The 22324-nt window shown below is 41.2% G+C and overlaps 1 protein-coding gene across 7 annotated transcripts in view; it reads right to left on the bottom strand.

Moving 5' to 3' along the window:
• Positions 1 to 22040, bottom strand: part of LOC138959388 (long-chain-fatty-acid--CoA ligase 5-like) — a 47718-nt gene extending 25678 nt beyond the window's left edge. The window contains exons 1-2 of one of the 7 annotated variants that reach the window (XM_070330846.1): positions 20957 to 22040; positions 16145 to 16234 (exon numbers count right to left, since the gene is read on the bottom strand). The gene's annotated coding sequence lies outside the window, so the exon portion shown is untranslated. Of the gene's footprint in view, positions 1 to 11039; positions 11106 to 12483; positions 12717 to 15088; positions 16113 to 16144; positions 16235 to 20956 lie in introns of those variants that run through there. The other 6 variants (XR_011453704.1, XM_070330847.1, XM_070330850.1 and 3 more) reach the window with 6 other exon arrangements.
• Between the last annotated feature and the right edge of the window lie 284 nt (positions 22041 to 22324).

The raw sequence follows: 22324 nt of genomic DNA, 5'->3' as shown, positions 1-22324 counted from the left end.
CAGCGTGGCGGTTCACCACAATCACCTTTGAAGGCGAAGTCCTGTCAAACGGGATTGAGAATTTTAGAGCTTATTTCTAAGCCCTATATTATCTGTTATGGCTTCTCAAATGCCAGAACATACAGACAGACGAAAGTCGCCAGACCCCATCACAAACAGAACTCTACAATCCACAGGTGTTGCCTCCACACACACACACACACACACACACACACACACACACACACACACACACATAGACACAGACACAGAAGCCGTATATATCTATCTATATCTATAAATATATAGAGATAGATGACAGTGGATTTTCGCGTGGCTATAAATTGATTCGACCTTTTCACTTTTACAGTAAGGACAACTTACGGGTACATGCAAGGAAAGCCCACAACTTCGAAGGCGAACAACTCTGCAGAGTCTGCTGTGAAGGGCGACGGTAGTCTCCCTGTCACACTCGACCCCCTTTGAATGAACTTAGGTCACTCCCAGGTGGAATGGGAACAGCATGCACGAAAATGATTCAGTCGCCTGAACATTTCATGTCGAGTCCCATCGCTGTCGACGACGCCAAATGTAACCGAGTGCCGAAACACCACAATCACCTTTGAAGGCGAAGTCCACTCAAACGGGAATGAGATTAACTGTTATGGCATCTCGAAGGAAGGCCTGAACATACTGACATACCAATTCCGCTAGACCACATCACAAACAGAACTCTACAATCCACAGGTGTTGCCCACACACACACACACACACAGAGAAGCCGTATATATATATATATATATATATGTATATCTATATCTATAAATATATAGAGATAGATGACAGTGGATTTTTCGCGTGGCTATAAATTGATTCGACCTTTTTACTTTTACAGTAAGAACAACTTACGAGTGCAATCGTGACATTCTAGTAACGTAGTAACGGGAATATGGATTGACGCCACACGGAGGAAGGGAGATAATCGCGGCTGAAAACACTGGAGAAGATAAGGAAGAGTTACTGGTAGTGGATCCCGACAACAACAACAACCCCCCCCAAAAAAAAAATCGGTTCAGCGCGCACAGCGCTGCGCGCTGAGAGCACGTGTTGAAATATCTCATCAATGAGGTTGTGTCCGGGGTGTAGCTGAATACGGTGTCCAAATTTGAAAAAGATCCACCGAGAACTTTGGCCGTGCATCGCGAACAGACAGACAGACAGACAGACAGACAGACAGACAGACAGACACTAGTCGTATATATATATAGATTCAGTTATTCTGGAGAAAAACCGAAATGCTGGAGAAAAACTGTCTTTTCTGCAGCATTTCTGCATAATGTCATCTTTCGCCGAAGCAACGTTTTTTACTGCAGTAAAACAGTTTTTCTGAAGCATAATGTTTACTTGGTTTTCTGCAGCATTATTGCGATTAACTTTTTCTTCAGAATAGTCTGTGACAGTTTTTCTGGAGAAAAACGAACGACCTTGTAAAGTAGGGTTTGTATTTGTCGCCCACTGGGATAGTATAATAGTTTGTTCCGCAGTGTACCAATCAGAAGGCGTGTAGCATAAGGGCATTATATTCAACTTCACAATGGCGGCCGAATGTGAACAATTTCTGAAGCAAATCGAACACGAAGTGGACTACTGCGTTCGTCTGGGAAAATGTGACAATGGTGCTGACAGGTGCAATTGTTTAATTTGAAACTTTGAACTTCCGGCGGAAAGGAAGTCACAGACAAAATACATTCGTGTCACGCACAACTATTGGTAATTCTGGATGAGTTCATCTCTCGACAGAGGGGGGCTCGCGTGCTCCAACATTACAATGAGCCAGTACAAAATGCTGCAGAAAAAGTGTAAACAGGTTTTCTGCAGTAAAACAACAGCACCGTTTTACTGCAGCATTCTTGATTTCAATTTTACTGCAGTACAATTTTTTGCTCCAGAAAAACTCGTTGCTTCGGTGGAAGATGACATTATGCAGAAATGCTGCAGAAAAGACAAACAGTTTTTCTCCAGCACTTTGTTTTTCTGCAGAATAACTGAATAATGAGAAAAGACAGTTTTTCTCCAGCACTTTGTTTTTCTGCAGAATAACTGAATAATGCCAAAATGCTGAAGAAAAAGTGTGAACAGTTTTTCTCCAGTAAAACAACATCACCGTTTTACTGCAGCATTCTTGATTTCAATTTTACTGCGCAGTAAAACTGTTTTACTGCAGAAGAAAACGTTGCTCTCGCGAAAGATGACATTATGCAGAAATGCTGCAGAAATGACAAACAGTTTTTCTCCAGCATTTCTGTTTTTCTGCAGAATAACTGAATAAAGTCATAATCCGCTAAGGACTGATGCACATCCACACACATACACACACACATGCACGCCGCACACACACACACACGCACTAGCACATGTGATACGTGACAAACACACACACAACATGCGCATACACACACGTATGCACACACACACACACATACGAGAGAGAGAGAGAGGTGGAGCCTAGAGAGAGAGAGAGAGAGAGAGAGAGAGAGAGAGAGAGAGAGAGAGAGAGAGACAGAGAGAGACAGAGACAGAGACAGAGAACTCGAACTCGAACTCGAACTCGAACTCGAAAACTTTATTACCGAGAGAGAGAGAGAGAGAGAGAGAGAGAGAGAGAGAGGGGGGAGAGGGGACGGAAGCAGACATGATGTAAGCTAAGTTACAAAAGTGTATCCGTTGTGTCTGTTTGTGTCTAACTGCAAGCTTCACAACTGTTTCCCCAAATATATGGTAATGCCTCTGCCCTATCATACTGCATGCTTACTCAGTCAGACAATGTCAAATGCTTAGACAATTGGCGGAAATGTCTCTCAATTCACCCAAATGTTGTGGAAGAAGTACTTCCGAAGACTGACGTAAAGAACAATTACCTATATAACTGAAGCAGGCAGAGGGAGTCAAATGCTAAACTTCATGGCAGACTGACAGACATTGAGAGCCTGGGGAGACAGACGTCTCTCTTTTTACCACGCAACCACTCATGCACCCACCGTCCGCTCTCTCACACACACACATCGTGCCGCCACACACACACACGCACATACACTGACAAACACACACACACGCGCGCGCGCACGCGCACACACACACACACCACTGAGACAATGCAATACACCACCAAACAACACAACACAAGAAATTCAGTTGATCCCAGGATCAACACGGGCCGAAACATTGACAATATCAAAGAAACAGGAAGTTGTACACCTGTTGGTACAGGTAAACAAAATAATAGTGTTGATGTGTCGTGTTAAATTGTCTTTTCGGCGTTTGTACATAAATGGGAGATAACAACTATCGCAATATCAAGGAAGAAGATTGTTGTGAAAGTAATGCAATAATGAATAAGAGCTCAATAATGAATAAGACCTATTGGCTTAACAGAAAGGAAGAAGGCTACTCTACCTTTATGGAAGTGATGCAATAATACTGGTATTGGTGACAGAAATATGTTTTCCACCAAGAAACCGATCGATCAACCAAGGAACCAAAAGACAGAGCGAGCGATAGACGTTGCAGCAGGTAGGAATGGCATTGTTTTTTGTCTGAATGAGCGTCATACAGTGGCATGTCACAGTGTAGAAGGGAAAGTAGTAAAAGTAGTTATAAATAGAAATGAATGAAATCAAAGTGTATGATGCAAATAACTTTATTTAAAATTATCACTGAGTCACAAAATAATAAAGCAAGAAAGAATACAGTGTTAGTGAAACTGTTGTAAATGGCAAAATGCTGTTACCATGAATACACATTTGAATGCTAGTAATGTAGCACCAATATATGACCCATTGTCGCACTTAAACGAAGCTCTGGCTGACTTTGTTGAGGATGTGGCCAGGTTTCCTGGGAGGGCAGTAGTCAATGTAAAAGACTATTTCTTTGAAAAAACATATACCATCTAAAGAATGGAAGTAGACTTGATCCGACAACATTTGTGTTGGCCATTGTACCAATCATGAAGTACACGATTTTTTGCAGTCACTGTCTTTTCCCCAGTAAATTTTCGAGTCAGGCGGACCTTTGACCCAGTACATTTCCCGGTAACAGCCATGCAATTCCAGGATATTTTGTTGTGTCTTTCGTTCTCGTTATATTTAGTCAAGTTTTGACTAAATATTTTAACATCGAGGGGGAATCGAAACGAGGGTCGTGGTGTATGTGCGTGCGTGTGTGTGTGTGTGTGTGTGTGTGTGTGTGTGTGTGTGTGTGTGTGTGTGTGTGTGTGTGTAGAGCGATTCAGACTAAACTACTGGACCGATCTTTATGAAATTTGACATGAGAGTTCCTGGGTATAAAATCCCCGAACGTTTTTTTCATTTTTTTGATAAATGTCTTTGATGACGTCATATCCGGCTTTTCGTGAAAGTTGAGGCGGCACTGTCACGCCCTCATTTTTCAACCAAATTGGTTCAAATTTTGGTCAAGTAATCTTGGACGAAGCCCGGGGTTCGGTATTGCATTTCAGCTTGGTGGCTTAAAAATTAATTAATGACTTTGGTCATTAAAAATCGGAAAATTGTAAAAAAAAAAAAAATTTATAAAACGATCCAAATTTACGTTTATCTTATTCTCCATCATTTGCTGATTCCAAAAACATATAAATATGTTATATTCGGATTAAAAACAAGCTCTGAAAATTAAATATATAAAAATTATTATCAAAATTAAATTGTACAAATCAATTTAAAAACACTTTCATCTTATTCCCTGTCGGTTCCTGATTCCAAAAACATATAGATATGATATGTTTGGATTAAAAACACGCTCAGAAAGTTAAAACAAAGAGAGGTACAGAAAAGCGTGCTATCCTTCTTAGCGCAACTACTACCCCGCTCTTCTTGTCAATTTCACTGCCTTTGCCATGAGCGGTGGACTGACGATGCTACGAGCATACGGTCTTGCTGAAAAATGGCAGCTACTTGACTAAATATTGTATTTTCGCCTTACGCGACTTGTTTTGTATTTGTTTTCGTTTTCGGTATTGACACAGATTGTGTTCGATAATTCAAACTAAGTTTTCCTTGCTGTTTTCTCCTTTTCTTTTTTTTCCTTTTTTTTATTTTTATTTTTTTTTTTTTATATAATATTATATATTTTTTTTGTTGTCTCATCTCTTTTTTCAAAAAATGTGTCGCATTGATCATAATCCGCCATGAAATTTCAGGAATGTTTATGTGAGCACTTACCATAAGTTTTAAACTTGTTGTGCTCCTTCTTAATGATGTTATATTATCATGTGTCTGTTTACGAATAAAATACTGTTTAAAGGAATTCCAGGAAGCGCTGTTGTGTTGAGGCCTTGTTAAGGTTAATTGTTTTCCAAAAAATACTTGTTGAAGTTATTATTATTATTATTATTATTATTATTATTATCATATTATGTTGAAGTAACACGCCGTACAAGCCGTTACGCTGAATGCGTGGAGGTGTCGGGGGCGGCGAGGGGGGGGGGGGGGGTGGAGAGAGAGTTGACTCTGATATCTATGAGGCCCTGTAAGCGTTACAGACGGTTTCGGTTTCGAAGGAAGGGAGACAACATCTGCTAACAATTTGCGTATGAATAATATTTTTTAGTACAACAATGTTAAAATAGATGAATTTTTTCACATAAAAATACACATGTTATTGTTTGTTTGAAAGACCCTGGTAAAAATAGACAACAAACTTTCAAGTTTGAAAAGAAAGTACTTTTTGTGTTGTCCGTTTGTGATAAAGTTCACCTGTGCTCTACAATGTCTCCCAAACTGACGACTATATTTTGTACTCATTTACATTGTACAGTGAAGGGTTCGACAGTGGTAGTCTATGAACTCATACACATGTTTTTGTTAGAATTCAAATTCTTGTGACACACTTCTTCTTGTTCATTTCCTGTGCCTGTGATTTGTTTGAGCATATTGTGAGGTATTTGACCACAGACTACAAACGGAAACAAAGAACGAAAAACAAAAATAAAAAGAAATTCCTCCGAGGTAGGAAAAACACCCCCGTTGGTCAAAGGGAAATAACCATTCTCACTGCCACCAACTGAGAAGGTTATTTCCCTTTGACCATTAATATGTGCCTCTATAAGTCCTTGTAGAATCTTAATCCACCAATAACTCCCTAACCGTGTGTTTGACTGGTCCCAATTTTTGTAAGGACCGTCTCAGGAATGTATAGAACCTGTTCACCAAGTTTGGTGACGATCGGTCCGTTCATTCTTGAGATCTATATGCGAACACAAACACACACCCAAACAAACAAACAAACACATCGACCGAATCCTATACACACCCCTATACCGGGGGTGTAAAAACATGCACCAGCAATCACAGTCTAGTGCCCTCCAAAGAACACTCGCTGGGGAAAATCAAATTACAAAACTTCGAAAGCACTCACGAGAAACGCGTAAATTCGCAATCACTCCAAGTTCTTATAAAAAACGCTGGCGCTGGACCCGAGTACTCTTCAGACTGGCTCGCTCCACCAGTATGAAAGTTTTTGTCTTGTGCACGTGGATTTAAAAAAAATAAAAATAAAAATATTTATTTATTTTACACAATTAAAAAAATTATTAGAGTAAAATAAAACATGAAAACGTTCATAATAAACAATAGTAAACAAGAATTTAAAAAAAAAAAAAAAAAAAATTGACCGCTCATGCCGGGAATCGAACCCGGATCACTTTGGCCATAGACGAATCGCTTTCCACCCGGATCACTTGTTTTAAAAAAAAAAATAAAAAAAAAAATATTTATTTATTTTACACAATTAAAAAAATTATTAGAGTAAAATAAAACATTAAAACGTTCATAATAAACAATAGTAAACAAGAATTAAAAAATAAAAAAAAAATAGACCGCCCATGCCGGGAATCGAACCCGGATCACTTTGGCCATAGACGGACGTGCTACGACAACTTTACTAGAGTTGTGAGCCTTGAATCTATGGCAATCCGAATGGTGCAAAAGTCCCTTTTAGCTCTTGATGTCTAAATAACACATTATTTAGCTAAATAACGCGTTATTTAGCTAAACAATGCTTTATTTAGCTATATCATGCATTATTTAGCTAAATAATGCATTGTTTAAATTAAACAATGCATTATTTACAGATACAGAAAAAAGAGAGCCCAGAGCACTAAATAATGCATTGTTTAGCATAAATAAGAGATTGTGTTTGTAAATAACTCATTATTTATAAATAATTACGCGTTTTCTCTAAACAATATATTATATGTAAATAAAGTGTTATTTAAATAAATAAAATATTATTTAGATAAATAAAATATTATTTATCTAAATAAAATATTATTTAGATAAATAAAATATTATATGTAAATAAAATATTATTTATCTAAATAAAATATTATTTATCTAAATAAAATATTATTTAGATAAATAATTTATTATTTAGATAAATAATTTATTATTTAGATAAATAATTTATTATTTAGATAAATAATTTATTATTTACTGTTTTTGCCTTGAAATAGTATTATTACACTAAATAATGCTTTATATAGCTATATAATAGGTTTCCGCTATATAATTCATGATTTGGTAAATAATACATTATATACCGTAAATAAAATATTATATACCGTAAACAATTCATTGTTTAGCGCATCGCGAAGCCGTTTTTTCTCTTGTTGTTTTTTTCCACGTGTTTCCGTGGATCCACGAGAGCTCTGTTGATTCTCAAACTGACCAATCAGACAACTAGCATCTGTACACTAATTAAAGTCCCATTGTTGAGTGTGACGAAAACTCGTGGTGACGATTTTAAAACATGTTGGGTCACGCATGGTCCAATCTTACATGGTCCAACCTTACATGGTCCAACCTTACATGGTCCAACCTTACATGGTCCAATCTTACATGGTCCAACCTTACATGGTCCAACCTTACATGGTCCAATCTTACATGGTCCAATCTTACATGGTCCTATCTTGCATGGTCCAATCTTGCATGGTCCAACCTTACATGGTCCAATCTTACATGGTCCAACCTTACATGGTCCAACCTTACATGGTCCAATCTTACATGGTCCAATCTTACATGGTCCAACCTTACATGGTTCAACCTTACATGGTCCAATCTTACATGGTCCAATCTTGCATGGTCCAATCTTACATGGTCCAACCTTGCATGGTCCAACCTTACATGGTCCAACCTTACATGGTCCAACCTTACATGGTCCAACCTTACATGGTCCAACCGTACATGGTCCAATCTTACATGGTCCAACCTTACATGGTCCAACCTTACATGGTCCAATCTTACATGGTCCAATCTTGCATGGTCCAATCTTGCATGGTCCAATCTTGCATGGTCCAATCTTACATGGTCCAACCTTGCATGGTCCAACCTCACATGGTCCAACCTTACATGGTCCAACCTTACATGGTCCAATCTTACATGGTCCAACCTTACATGGTCCAATCTTACATGGTCCAATCTTGCATGGTCCAATCTTGCATGGTCCAATCTTACATGGTCCAACCTTGCATGGTCCAACCTTACATGGTCCAACCTTACATGGTCCAATCTTACATGGTCCAATCTTACATGGTCCAACCTTACATGGTCCAATCTTACATGGTCCAATCTTGCATGGTCCAATCTTACATGGTCCAACCTTGCATGGTCCAACCTTGCATGGTCCAATCTTACATGGTCCAACCTTACATGGTCCAACCTTACATGGTCCAACCTTACATGGTCCAATCTTACATGGTCCAACCTTACATGGTCCAACCTTACATGGTCCAATCTTACATGGTCCAATCTTGCATGGTCCAATCTTGCATGGTCCAACCTTGCATGGTCCAATCTTACATGGTCCAACCTTACATGGTCCAACCTTACATGGTCCAATCTTACATGGTCCAACCTTACATGGTCCAACCTTGCATGGTCCAATCTTACATGGTCCAATAATATATATGGACCATGTAAGATTGGACCATGTAAGGTTGAACCATGTAAGGTTGGACCATGTAAGGTTGGACCATGTAAGATTGGACCATGTAAGGTTGGACCATGTAAGGTTGGACCATGTAAGATTGGACCATGTAAGGTTGGACCATGTAAGGTTGGACCATGTAAGGTTGGACCATGCAAGGTTGGACCATGTAAGATTGGACCATGCAAGATTGGACCATGTAAGATTGGACCATGTAAGGTTGGACCATGTAAGGTTGGACCATGTAAGATTGGACCATGTAAGGTTGGACCATGTAAGGTTGGACCATGTAAGATTGGACCATGCAAGGTTGGACCATGCAAGGTTGGACCATGTAAGATTGGACCATGCAAGATTGGACCATGTAAGATTGGACCATGTAAGGTTGAACCATGTAAGGTTGGACCATGTAAGATTGGACCATGTAAGATTGGACCATGTAAGGTTGGACCATGTAAGGTTGGACCATGTAAGATTGGACCATGCAAGATTGGACCATGCAAGATTGGACCATGTAAGATTGGACCATGTAAGGTTGGACCATGTAAGGTTGGACCATGTAAGATTGGACCATGTAAGGTTGGACCATGTAAGGTTGGACCATGTAAGATTGGACCATGTAAGATTGGACCATGTAAGGTTGGACCATGTAAGATTGGACCATGTAAGGTTGGACCATGTAAGGTTGGACCATGTAAGATTGGACCATGTAAGATTGGACCATGCAAGGTTGGACCATGCAAGGTTGGACCATGTAAGATTGGACCATGCAAGATTGGACCATGTAAGATTGGACCATGTAAGGTTGGACCATGTAAGGTTGGACCATGTAAGGTTGGACCATGTAAGGTTGGACCATGTAAGATTGGACCATGTAAGATTGGACCATGCAAGGTTGGACCATGCAAGGTTGGACCATGTAAGATTGGACCATGCAAGATTGGACCATGTAAGATTGGACCATGTAAGGTTGAACCATGTAAGGTTGGACCATGTAAGATTGGACCATGTAAGGTTGGACCATGTAAGGTTGGACCATGTAAGATTGGACCATGTAAGATTGGACCATGCGTGACCCAACATGTTTTAAAATCGTCACCACGAGTTTTCGTCACACTCAACAATGGGACTTTAATTAGTGTACAGATGCTAGTTGTCTGATTGGTCAGTTTGAGAATCAACAGAGCTCTCGTGGATCCACGGAAACACGTGGAAAAAAACAACAAGAGAAAAAACGGCTTCGCGATGCGCTAAACAATGAATTGTTTACGGTATATAATATTTTATTTACGGTATATAATGTATTATTTACCAAATCATGAATTATATAGCGGAAACCTATTATATAGCTATATAAAGCATTATTTAGTGTAATAATACTATTTCAAGGCAAAAACAGTAAATAATAAATTATTTATCTAAATAATAAATTATTTATCTAAATAATAAATTATTTATCTAAATAATATTTTATTTAGATAAATAATATTTTATTTAGATAAATAATATTTTATTTACATATAATATTTTATTTATCTAAATAATATTTTATTTAGATAAATAATATTTTATTTATCTAAATAATATTTTATTTATTTAAATAACACTTTATTTACATATAATATATTGTTTAGAGAAAACGCGTAATTATTTATAAATAATGAGTTATTTACAAACACAATCTCTTATTTATGCTAAACAATGCATTATTTAGTGCTCTGGGCTCTCTTTTTTCTGTATCTGTAAATAATGCATTGTTTAATTTAAACAATGCATTATTTAGCTAAATAATGCATGATATAGCTAAATAAAGCATTGTTTAGCTAAATAACGCGTTATTTAGCTAAATAATGTGTTATTTAGACATCAAGAGCTAAAAGGGACTTTTGCACCATTCGGATTGCCATATGAATCACTGTGTGTATCTGTCGCTCTCTGTCTTTCAGTCTCACCGAGACCACAGACTGCATTGTAGTTTCTTTGCCGAGACCAACGGCGACTTCCTGTACATACGTCACAGAAATCCCCATGAACAAAAATTTCTCCACCTGCAAGCTACTTACCCGACGCCTGAAGACGAGCCGCTCTGGCGGCCCGTCAACAACACCAGACGCACAGCCACAGCAGACGAGTCACGTGTTGCGGCGACCTAGTCTGCCGCATAGCCCAGATAGCAACTCAGTCCACAGGAGCTTGTATCATTATTTACTCGTTCGTTCTAACTGTATCCTTACTACGGGAGTAAAAATAATGATCGACCGGCGCTTTGATACAAGCTCCTGTGACTCAGTCATGGGTGAAAAATATTCAAACGACCTTGGCCCGTTTTCGTATCCCGACTGGAAATTAACGCCCTCATCATAACCCGACTATCCTTGGCACAAAGGGTCAAAAATCCAAAAAATAAGCCCTTAAAAAAATAAGGCCTTATTTTTGAAAATATGCCTATATTTTTGAAAATATGCCCATATTTTTGAATATAAGCCCTTATTTCTAAAATAAGGCCTTATTTTCTAAAATAAGCCCTTAAATATTTACAGACGTAAGGAAATAAGGGCATAATGAAATAAGGCCTTATTTCTGTTAAGGCCTTACTGAAATAAGGCCTTATTTCTGTTATGACCTTAAAAAAATAAGGGCATAAAAAATAAACCCTTAAAAAAAATATGCCCTTATTTTTCTGCGCATCGCTACTGCGCATCCGGACATTCGAAAGCGATCAAGATGTTACACTGATATAAATGAAACAGTCATTTCATGTAAACAATGCTTACCTTGAGCGCGCATACACTTCATCGGAAACCCCAATTCTCTCGCAATTTCCAAATTCAGCACAAATTCTTCTCAAAAGTTCATCACGATCACTGAACCCATTACCGGCACCGTTGGCCTAGTGGTAAGGCGTCCGCCCCGTGATCGGGAGGTCGTGGGTTCGAACCCCGGCCGGGTCATACCTAAGACTTTAAAATTGGCAATCTAGTGGCTGCTCCGCCTGGCGTCTGGCATTATGGGGTTAGTAGTGCTAGGACTGGTTGATCCGCTGTCAGAATAATGTGACTGGGTGAGACATGAAGCCTGTGCTGCGACTTCTGTCTTGTGTGTGGCGCACGTTATATGTCAAAGCAGCACCGCCCTGATATGGCCCTTCGTGGTCGGCTGGGCGTTAAGCAAACAAACAAACAAACTGAACCCATTCGCCATGTATGTTATGAGATCTCTGCGCATGTGCGGCGCAGCCGACTTCTATTCAGCTTCATGATTGGTCAAAAAAATAAGGCCTTATTTTTTTTAAGCCCTTATTTTTTATGCCCTTATTTTTTATGCCCTTATTTTTATTAAGGCCTTACAGAAATAAGCCTTATTTCTCGTAAGGCCTTATTTTTAAATAAGGGCTTATTTTTTTTATGCCCATATTTTGTTAAAGGCACAGTAAGCCTCCCGTAAACCATCACAGAGCTCCCCGAGCGTCTACATACAGTACAAGCATACTTCCATTTAAACGCTCACCGAACGGGAACATCCTGGCTGCTTTCTGTCGAGCGTGAGAAATGTTCAAAGAATTTATTTTCGTGGACTTGGCCCTGAAGAACAATGGCGCCTCGTTTTGGTGCTGGACGGCTGTTATGAATATCCCGGAAATCACGCCCGGACAGTAAGCCTCCCGTAAACCATCACAGATACTGTCAGGCTTTTACACACAGTACAAACACCCTTCCATTTGAACGCTCACCAAACGGGAACATCCTAGGTGCCCTACGTAAAGAGCGAGCAATTTTTAAAGAATTAATTTTGCAGATTGTCTCGAACACTCTTTGGACCCATCCTGAACTCAGGTCAAAAATGAGTTACTTCCCTTAAACTGACGACAGCCGTGGATCGATGATTATCAGAATGTTTTTGGACCGTGGTGCGTTTTTGCGCAAGACCTAACTTTTAAAATCTAGCTTGTTACACAAACATTCTTTAATCATAAAAGAATTCTTTTTTCATCAAGACAAGATCAGTGCAATTCGAAGTTGTGAAAGTTTGAAAAAAGAAAAGCCCGGAAGCAGGGTCACGCAATGGTCTTAGCAGACGACGGTTTATCAGTCAGTGCATATCGCCGTTCCTCTCAACAGTCAAAAGCCATCGCTAGAGTTCTTGTGAACCACAGCCGTTTGTTTCGTGCATAAAAACGTGCTATTGTAAATAAGCTCACATCGAGTCGCATTCAAATAAGGCTAACTGACGACTACATTGTGAAAAAGGGAAACTGGATCACACGGGTTCACGATGGCTCAGGGGTAAGATAAACCACGCAAAAATAAATTCTTTGAAAATTGTTCGCTCTTTACGGAGCAGGGCCGGACCAAATGAGTTGTAAGGGGGGATTCCTCCTTTTTTGGGGGGGCAAATCAGCGAAGTGGGTCCGGGGGCATGCTCCCCCGGAAAATTTTTGAAAAACGGTTAACGTCTGTGCAATCTGGTGCATTCTGGGCCTTGTTTTGAGGGTTAAGAGCAGCATTGTTTTGGTGCTAAAACTAGTAAAAGTCAAAGCAAGGTACATGCTTTTTCCAGGGGTGGGGTTCCGGAACCCCTGGAACCCCCCCCCCCTGGGTCCGGCCCTGCGGAGGGCACCTAGGATGTTCTCAATCGGTGAGTGTTTAAATGAAAGGGTGTTTGTACTGTGTATAAAAGCCTGACCGTATTTGTGATGGTTTACGGGAGGCTTACTGTGCCTTTAACCATGGAAAATAAGGCCTTATTTTAGAAATAAGGGCTTATTTTCAAAAATATGGGCATATTTTCAAAAATATGGGCATATTTTCAAAAATATGGGCATATTTTCAAAAATAAGGCCTTATTTTTTTAAGGGCTTATTTTTTTGATTTTTGACCCTTTGTGCCAAGGATACCCGACGCTTGCCGCTTTCACATCGCAATGAGGCAATGTTGATTTTGTATGAAGGACTCTGCTTTTCTTGAATCATAAAAGATTTCCTTCCAAACCAGGGCAGGTATACGTTCTGATACTGTATAACCAAAGAGAATACATGCTGCTATGTCATTTCCGGTATCATATTTTACGTTCAATGACCTGAGCTTCACTGCTTCATATATATAGTGTAGTGCGGCAACATTGTGTGTTGGTTGGTCACATGAGTTGTGGCTGGATCCTGGAATCAGCTGACACACTGCACTCTCACTCTCTCTCTCCGGATCATAGTCTGTCTTACACACACTCACACAACCGTGACACACACACATGTACCACACACAAACGTACCCACACACACACATGTACATACACATACACACATACACACAAACACAAACACACACACACAAACACACACACAAACCCACGCACACACACACAAACCCACGCACAAACACACAAACACACACACACACATGATTTTATGTCACGACACAGCATGTGACACACACATTGAACTGCAGTCATGCAGCTGTCATTATAAATGAAAATCGACCCTCATACTCTTTCCTGCACACACTGTTTTGGGCCATGCCGTGAGAAGAAAAGTCTGTTTACCGACGCTTGGCATTTGCTGAAGCAGATCGTATTTGTTGTACTGCTATTTATATTGAAGGCTATTAATTGAGCTCATAATAAAACGCTGAAGTTGATTATGGACAAACAGACAATATGCACGGTACTCAATGTCCCTATAGACTTATCCTGTGATTTAGAAAACAAACGATTAGCTAAATTATTGCATTGTGGACTCATTTTCTTGGGTTTTGAGATGTATTTATTTAGTACAAGTAAACTTTTGACACAGCGGCTGTTTTTAGCACTTAAAATATAACCTCAGTCTTCTACATGTCGCTGTGTGTGTGTGTGTGTGTGTGTGTGTGTGTGCTTGAGCGTGCGTACCGCGTACGGTGCGTGCGTGCCGCGGTGTTTGCCAGTATGTGAATGTGTTCGTTGGTCTGCCTGTCACATGTAGTGTCTGTCTCCCGTTCTGTCCTAGCTGTACTGGGTGACTATAGCACGGGCCCACACGGCCATTTCCACCATACCCATTCAGTTTTGTTAGGCACAGAATCACCCAACCGTGCAGAAACTGTTTGAGCGTAAAATAAATAAGGGCAAAGTACACACTTACTTGCCACCAGCTCAGATACACGGCTTCAATTCACTGGCAATCCAAGTGCGTGCACACAGAAACACAATACGATGTAGAACAAAAAGTAGGCTCCAATTAAGACAGTGTATTGAATGTCGTTCCCGTCGCAATGTAGGCTATAGTATATATTATGTTATTGAGTGTTTCTTTTACGTCCAAAAATTCTGCCTTCTCTCCCTATGCAGCTGATGATTTGTGCTTCAGCCGGGCCGGTTTTGTGGTTTCGCACAACTGATAAAAAGGCAGTGTCACGCGGCGTGTCATATAAAATATTCAACCTTTCTGGTGTGCTTGCACTGTTCTGTAGGCTGTTACTGACGATGTCCTGATTTTCTTACTCCTGTTACAGACGAGGTACTGATTTTCCTACTCCTGTTACCGACGATGTACTGATGATTTTCTTACTCCTGTTACAGACGAGGTACTGATTTTTCTACTCCTGTTACCGACGATGTACTGATTTTCTTACTCCTGTTACAGACGAGGTACTGACTGATTTTCCTACTCCTGTTACAGACGATGTACTGATTTTCTTACTCCTGTTACAGACGAGGTACTGATTTTCCTACTCCTGTTACAGACAGACGAGGTACTGATTTTCTTACTGCACTCAGTCTGATCAAAACGGCTTGCAGGGGCTGTTGCACTCGCACATATTCCAATAGTTATGTCTTCGATCAGTTTACTCACACTCAAATCATCAACATTATTGTCGTGATGAAACTGTGGCTTTGTCCAACACAACACTCAAGTCTTAGTTTCACAAACAACACAACACTTGTGCTGGAGTCAGTCCAAACAGCGTGCTTACTTCTGCACAACTAGGCTACGAACGCTTTTCCCTACCCCAAATACAGACATTTGTTTGGGAATGAACTTTTTTTTCTACTTCCCAACTCTGCGCACAAGCAGTCCGGCGAATGACTTCTCCCCGTGTAAAATATGCTACACGGTCTGTGTCGTGCCAGCAAAGAGCAGGTACAACTGCGTGTGAGTGAAGCAAATGGTGACGATGTTAACATTAACACTGCTCACCCGAATTCTTGCTGATCCTCCACCCTTTTGTGTTCGCCGTGAGGTGTTTCAGTGTTGTTCTGTAGCCACAGGCGCCAGGCCCGGAAAGTTCTTTGGAGGAAAATCAAGTAGGATAAAGTCCATGTTGTCAACTAAAAGTACAGTCTTGCCTCTTGTGTCCGCGCACACACACACGCAGGCAAGGGAGGCATAAACGCACGCACATACGGACACACAACCATACACAAACACGTATAATATCCATGGCAGTATGGAAACACACATACACTGACATACACACACACACACACACACACACACACACACACACACACACACACACACACACACACACACACACACTCTCATCCGCACACACTGACACACACAACCACACCCCATACGGCAGCACGGAAAACACACACTCACGCACGCACACACATACTGACACGGCACACACACACACGGGCACACACACACACACACACACACATATATATACACACACACACACACAGTCACACACACATACACTACACCCACACACACACACAGTCACACACACATACACTACACCCACACCCACACACACACACACACCAGGGGCGGATCCTAGCCGGGGGGGGAGGGGGGGTCAGGGTTTCCGGAAACCCCCCTAGCCACACAAAAATAATATATAAAAAAATTGATAAAAATAAAAAATAAAGCAAACTGATGGCTCAGATTGCACCAGATTGCTCTATTTTCAAGTCCTTGATTTTTATCAAAATTGTCCGGGGGAGCATGCCCCCGTACCCCCCTAGGAGCCGGCCTTTGTCTTGTAAGTGACGGTTTTGGTCAGTTTAGACGGTTTTGGAAACTAATTTGCTGGCTCAGGTTGCACCAAGTCGGTCAAAAAAATAAGGCCTTATTTTTGAAAATATGCCTATATTTTTGAAAATATGCCCATATTTTTGAATATAAGCCCTTATTTCTAAAATAAGGCCTTATTTTCTAAAATAAGCCCTTAAATATTTACAGCCGTAAGGAAATAAGGGCATAATGAAATAAGGCCTTATTTCTGTTAAGGCCTTACTGAAATAAGGCCTTATTTCTGTTGTGACCTTAAAAAAATAAGGGCATAAAAAAATAAACCCTTAAAAAAAATATCCCCTTATTTTTCTGCGCATCGCTACTGCGCATCCGGACATTCGAAAGCGATCAAGATGTTACACTGATATAAATGAAACATGCAGTCATTTCATGTAAACAATGCTTACCTTGAGCGCGCATACACTTCATCGGAAACCCCAATTCTCTCGCAATTTCCAAATTCAGCACAAATTCTTCTCAAAAGTTCATCACGATCACTGAACCCATTACCGGCACCGTTGGCCTAGTGGTAAGGCGTCCGCCCCGTGATCGGGAGGTCGTGGGTTCGAACCCCGGCCGGGTCATACTTAAGACTTTAAAATTGGCAATCTAGTGGCTGCTCCGCCTGGCGTCTGGCATTATGGGGTTAGTGCTAGGACTGGTTGATCCGCTGTCAGAATAATGTGACTGGGTGAGACATGAAGCCTGTGCTGCGACTTCTGTCTTGTGTGTGGCGCACGTTATATGTCAAAGCAGCACCGCCCTGATATGGCCCTTCGTGGTCGGCTGGGCGTTAAGCAAACAAACAAACAAACAAACTGAACCCATTCGCCATGTATGTTATTCAGCTTCATGATTGGTAAAAAAAATAAGGCCTTATTTTTTTAAGCCCTTATTTTTTTATGCCCTTATTTTTATTAAGGCCTTACAGAAATAAGCCTTATTTCTTGTAAGGCCTTATTTTTAAATAAGGGCTTATTTTTTTTATGCCCATATTTTGTTAAAGGCACAGTAAGCCTCCCGTAAACCATCACAGAGCTCCCCGAGCGTCTACATACAGTACAAGCATACTTCCATTTAAACGCTCACCGAACGGGAACATCCTGGCTGCTTTCTGTCGAGCGTGAGAAATGTTCAAAGAATTTATTTTCGTGGACTTGGCCCTGAAGAACAATGGCGCCTCGTTTTGGTGCTGGACGGCTGTTATGAATATCCCGGAAATCACGCCCGGACAGTAAGCCTCCCGTAAACCATCACAGATACTGTCAGGCTTTTACACACAGTACAAACACCCTTCCATTTGAACGTTCACCAAACGGGAACATCCTAGGTGCCCTACGTAAAGAGCGAGCAATTTTTAAAGAATTAATTTTGCAGATTGTCTCGAACACTTTTTGGACCCATCCTGAACTCAGGTCAAAAATGAGTTACTTCCCTTAAACTGACGACAGCCGTGGATCGATGATTATCAGAATGTTTTTGGACCGTGGTGCGTTTTTGCGCTAGACCTAACTTTTAAAATCTAGCTTGTTACACAAACATTCTTTAATCATAAAAGAATTCTTTTTTCATCAAGACAAGATCAGTGCAATTCGAAGTTGTGAAAGTTTGAAAAAAGAAAAGCCCGGAAGCAGGGTCACGCAATGGTCTTAGCAGACGACGGTTTATCAGTCAGTGCATATCGCCGTTCCTCTCAACAGTCAAAAGCCATCGCTAGAGTTCTTGTGAACCACAGCCGTTTGTTTCGTGCATAAAAACGTGCTATTGTAAATAAGCTCACGTGATCGAGTCGCATTCAAATAAGGCTAACTGACGACTACATTGTGGAAAAGGGAAACTGGATCACACGGGTTCACGATGGCTTAGGGGTAAGATAAACAGGGCCGGACCCAGGGGGGGGGGGGGGGGGGGGTTCCAGGGGTTCCGGAACCCCACCCCTGGAAAAAGCATGTACCTTGCTTTGACTTTTACTAGTTTTAGCACCAAAACAATGCTGCTCTTAACCCTCAAAACAAGGCCCAGAATGCACCAGATTGCACAGATTTTAACCGTTTTTCACAAATTTTCCGGGGGAGCATGCCCCCGGACCCCCCTAGTTCGCAGGCGCCCCCCCAAAAAAAAGGAGGAACCCCCCCCCCCCCCTTACAACTCATTTGGTCCCGCCCTGGATAAACCACGCAAAAATAAATTCTTTGAAAATTGTTCGCTCTTTACGGAGCAGGGCCGGACCAAATGAGTTGTAAGGGGGGGTTCCTCCTTTTTTTTGGGGGGGGGGGCAAATCAGCGAAGAGGCGGTCCGGGGGCATGCTCCCCCGGAAAATTTTTGAAAAACGGTTAAAATCTGTGCAATCTGGTGCATTCTGGGCCTTGTTTTGAGGGTTAAGAGCAGCATTGTTTTGGTGCTAAAACTAGTAAAAGTCAAAGCAAGGTACATGCTTATTCCAGGGGTGGGGTTCCGGAATCCCTGGAACCCCCCCCCCCCCCCTGGGTCCGGCCCTGCGGAGGGCACCTAGGATGTTCTCAATCGGTGAGTGTTTAAATGAAAGGGTGTTTGTACTGTGTGTAAAAGCCTGACCGTATCTGTGATGGTTTACGGCCGGAGGCTTACTGTGCCTTTAATCATGGAAAATAAGGCCTTATTTTAGAAATAAGGGCTTATTTTCAAAAATATGGACATATTTTCAAAAATAAGGCCTTATTTTTTTAAGGGCTTATTTTTTTGATTTTTGACCCTTTGTGCCAAGGATACCTGACGCTTGCCGCTTTCACATCGCAATGAGGCAATGTTGATTTTGTATGAAGGACTCTGCTTTTCTTGAATCATAAAAGATTTCCTTCTAAACCAGGGCAGGTATACGTTCTGATACTGTATAACCAAAGAGAATACATGCTGCTATGTCATTTCCGGTATCATATTTTACGTTCAATGACCTGAGCTTCACTGCTTCATATATATAGTGCGGCAACATTGTGTGTTGGTTGGTCACATGAGTTGTGGCTGGATCCTGGAATCAGCTGACATACTGCACTCTCTCTCTCTCTCTCTCTCTCTCTCTCTCTCTCTCTCCGGATCATAGTCTGTCAGTCTTACACACACACACACACAACACACACACACATGTACCACACACAAACGTACCCACACACACACACATGTACATACACACAAACACAAACACACACACAAACACACACACAAACACACACACACAAACCCACGCACAAACACACACACACACAAACACACATGATTTTATGTCACGACACACCATGTGACACACACATTGAACTGCAGTCATGCAGCTGTCATTATAAATGAAAATCGACCCTCATACTCTTTCCTGCACACACTGTTTTTTGGGGCCCTGCCGTGGGAAGAAAAGTCTGTTTACCGACGCTTGGCATTTGCTGAAGCAGATCGTATTTGTTGTACTGCTATTTATATTGAAGGCTATTAATTGAGCTCATAATAAAACGCTGAAGTTGATTATGGACAAACAGACAATATGCACGGTACTCAATGTCCCTATAGACTCATCCTGTGATTTAGAAAACAAACGATTAGCTAAATTATTGCATTGTGCCTTGTGGACTCATTTTCTTGGCCGGGTTTTGAAATGTATAATTTATTTAGTACAAGTAAACTTTTGACAAAGCGGCTGTTTTTAGCTGTTAAAATATAACCTCAGTCTTCTACATGTCGCTGTGTGTGTGTGTGTGTGTGTGTGTGTGTGCTTGAGCGTGCGTACCGCGTACGGTGCGTGCGTGCGTACGTGTTTGCCAGTATGTGAATGTGTTCGTTTGTCTGCCTGTCACATGTAGTGTCTGTCTCCCGTTTTGTCCTAGCTGTACTGGGTGACTATAGCACGGGCCCACACGGCCATTTCCACCATACCCATTCAGTTTTGTTAGGCACAGAATCACCCAACCGTGCAGAAACTGTTTGAGCGTAAAATAAATAAGGGCAAAGTACACACTTACTTGCCACCAGCTCAGCTACACGGCTTCAATTCACTGGCAATCCAAGTGCGTGCACACAGAAACACAATACGATGTAGAACAAAAAGTAGGCTCCAATTAAGACAGTGTATTGAATGTCGTTCCCGTCGCAAACGAAATGTAGGCTATAGTATATAATTATGTTATTGAGTGTTTCTTTTACGTCCAAAAACTCGGCCTTCTCTCCCTATGCAGCTGATGATTTGTGCTACAGCCGGGCCGGTTTTGTGGTTTCGCACAATCAAAAAGCAGTGTCACGCGGCGTGTCATATAAAATATTCAACCTTTCTGGTGTGCTGGCACTGTACTGTAGGCTGTTACCGACGATGTACTGATTTTCTTACTCCTGTTACAGACGAGGTACTGATTTTCCTACTCCTGTTACCGACGATGTAGGCCTACTGATGATTTTCTTACTCCTGTTACAGACGAGGTACTGATTTTCCTACTCCTGTTACCGACGATGTACTGATTTTCTTACTCCTGTTACAGACGAGGTACTGACTGATTTTCCTACTCCTGTTACAGACGATGTACTGATTTTCTTACTCCTGTTACAGACGAGGTAGGCCTACTGATTTTCCTACTCCTGTTACAGACGGACGAGGTACTGATTTTCTTAATGCACTCAGTCTGATCAAAACGGCTTGCAGGGCTGTTGCACTCGCACATATTCCAATAGTTATGTCTTCGATCAGTTTACTCACACTCAAATCATCAACATTATTGTCGTGATGAAACTGTGGCTTTGTCCAACACAACACTCAAGTCTTAGTTTCACAAACAACACAACACTTGTGCTGGAGTCAGTCCAAACAGCGTGCTTACTTCTGCACAACTTGGCTACGAACCTCAAATACAGACACTTGTTTGGGAATGACTTTTTTTTCTACTTCCCAACTCTGCACACAACCAGTCCGGCGAATGACTTCTCCCCGTGTAAAATATGCTATACGGTCTGTGTCGTGCCAGCAAAGAGCTCGTACAACTGCGTGTGAGTGAAGCAAATGGTGACGATGTTAACACTGCTCACCCGAATTCTTGCTGATCCTCCACCCTTTTGTGTTCGTCGTGAGGTGTTTCAGTGTTGTCAAGTTGTTCCGTAGCCACAGGCGCCAGGCCCGGAAAGTTCTTTGGAGGAAAATCAAGTAGGATAAAGTCCATGTTGTCAACTAAAAGTACAGTCTTGCCTCTTGTGTCCGCGCACGCACACACACACGCAGGCAAGGGAGACATAAACGCACGCACATACGGACACACAACCATACACAAACACGTATAATATACATGGCAGTATGGAAACACACACACACTGACATACACACACACAGGGGCGGACGAGGGGGGGTG

This window comes from Littorina saxatilis, linkage group LG2 (genome assembly GCF_037325665.1).
Source record: "Littorina saxatilis isolate snail1 linkage group LG2, US_GU_Lsax_2.0, whole genome shotgun sequence".
NCBI lineage: Eukaryota > Metazoa > Mollusca > Gastropoda > Littorinimorpha > Littorinidae > Littorina > Littorina saxatilis.
This window is presented reverse-complemented; position numbering and strand designations above follow the sequence as displayed.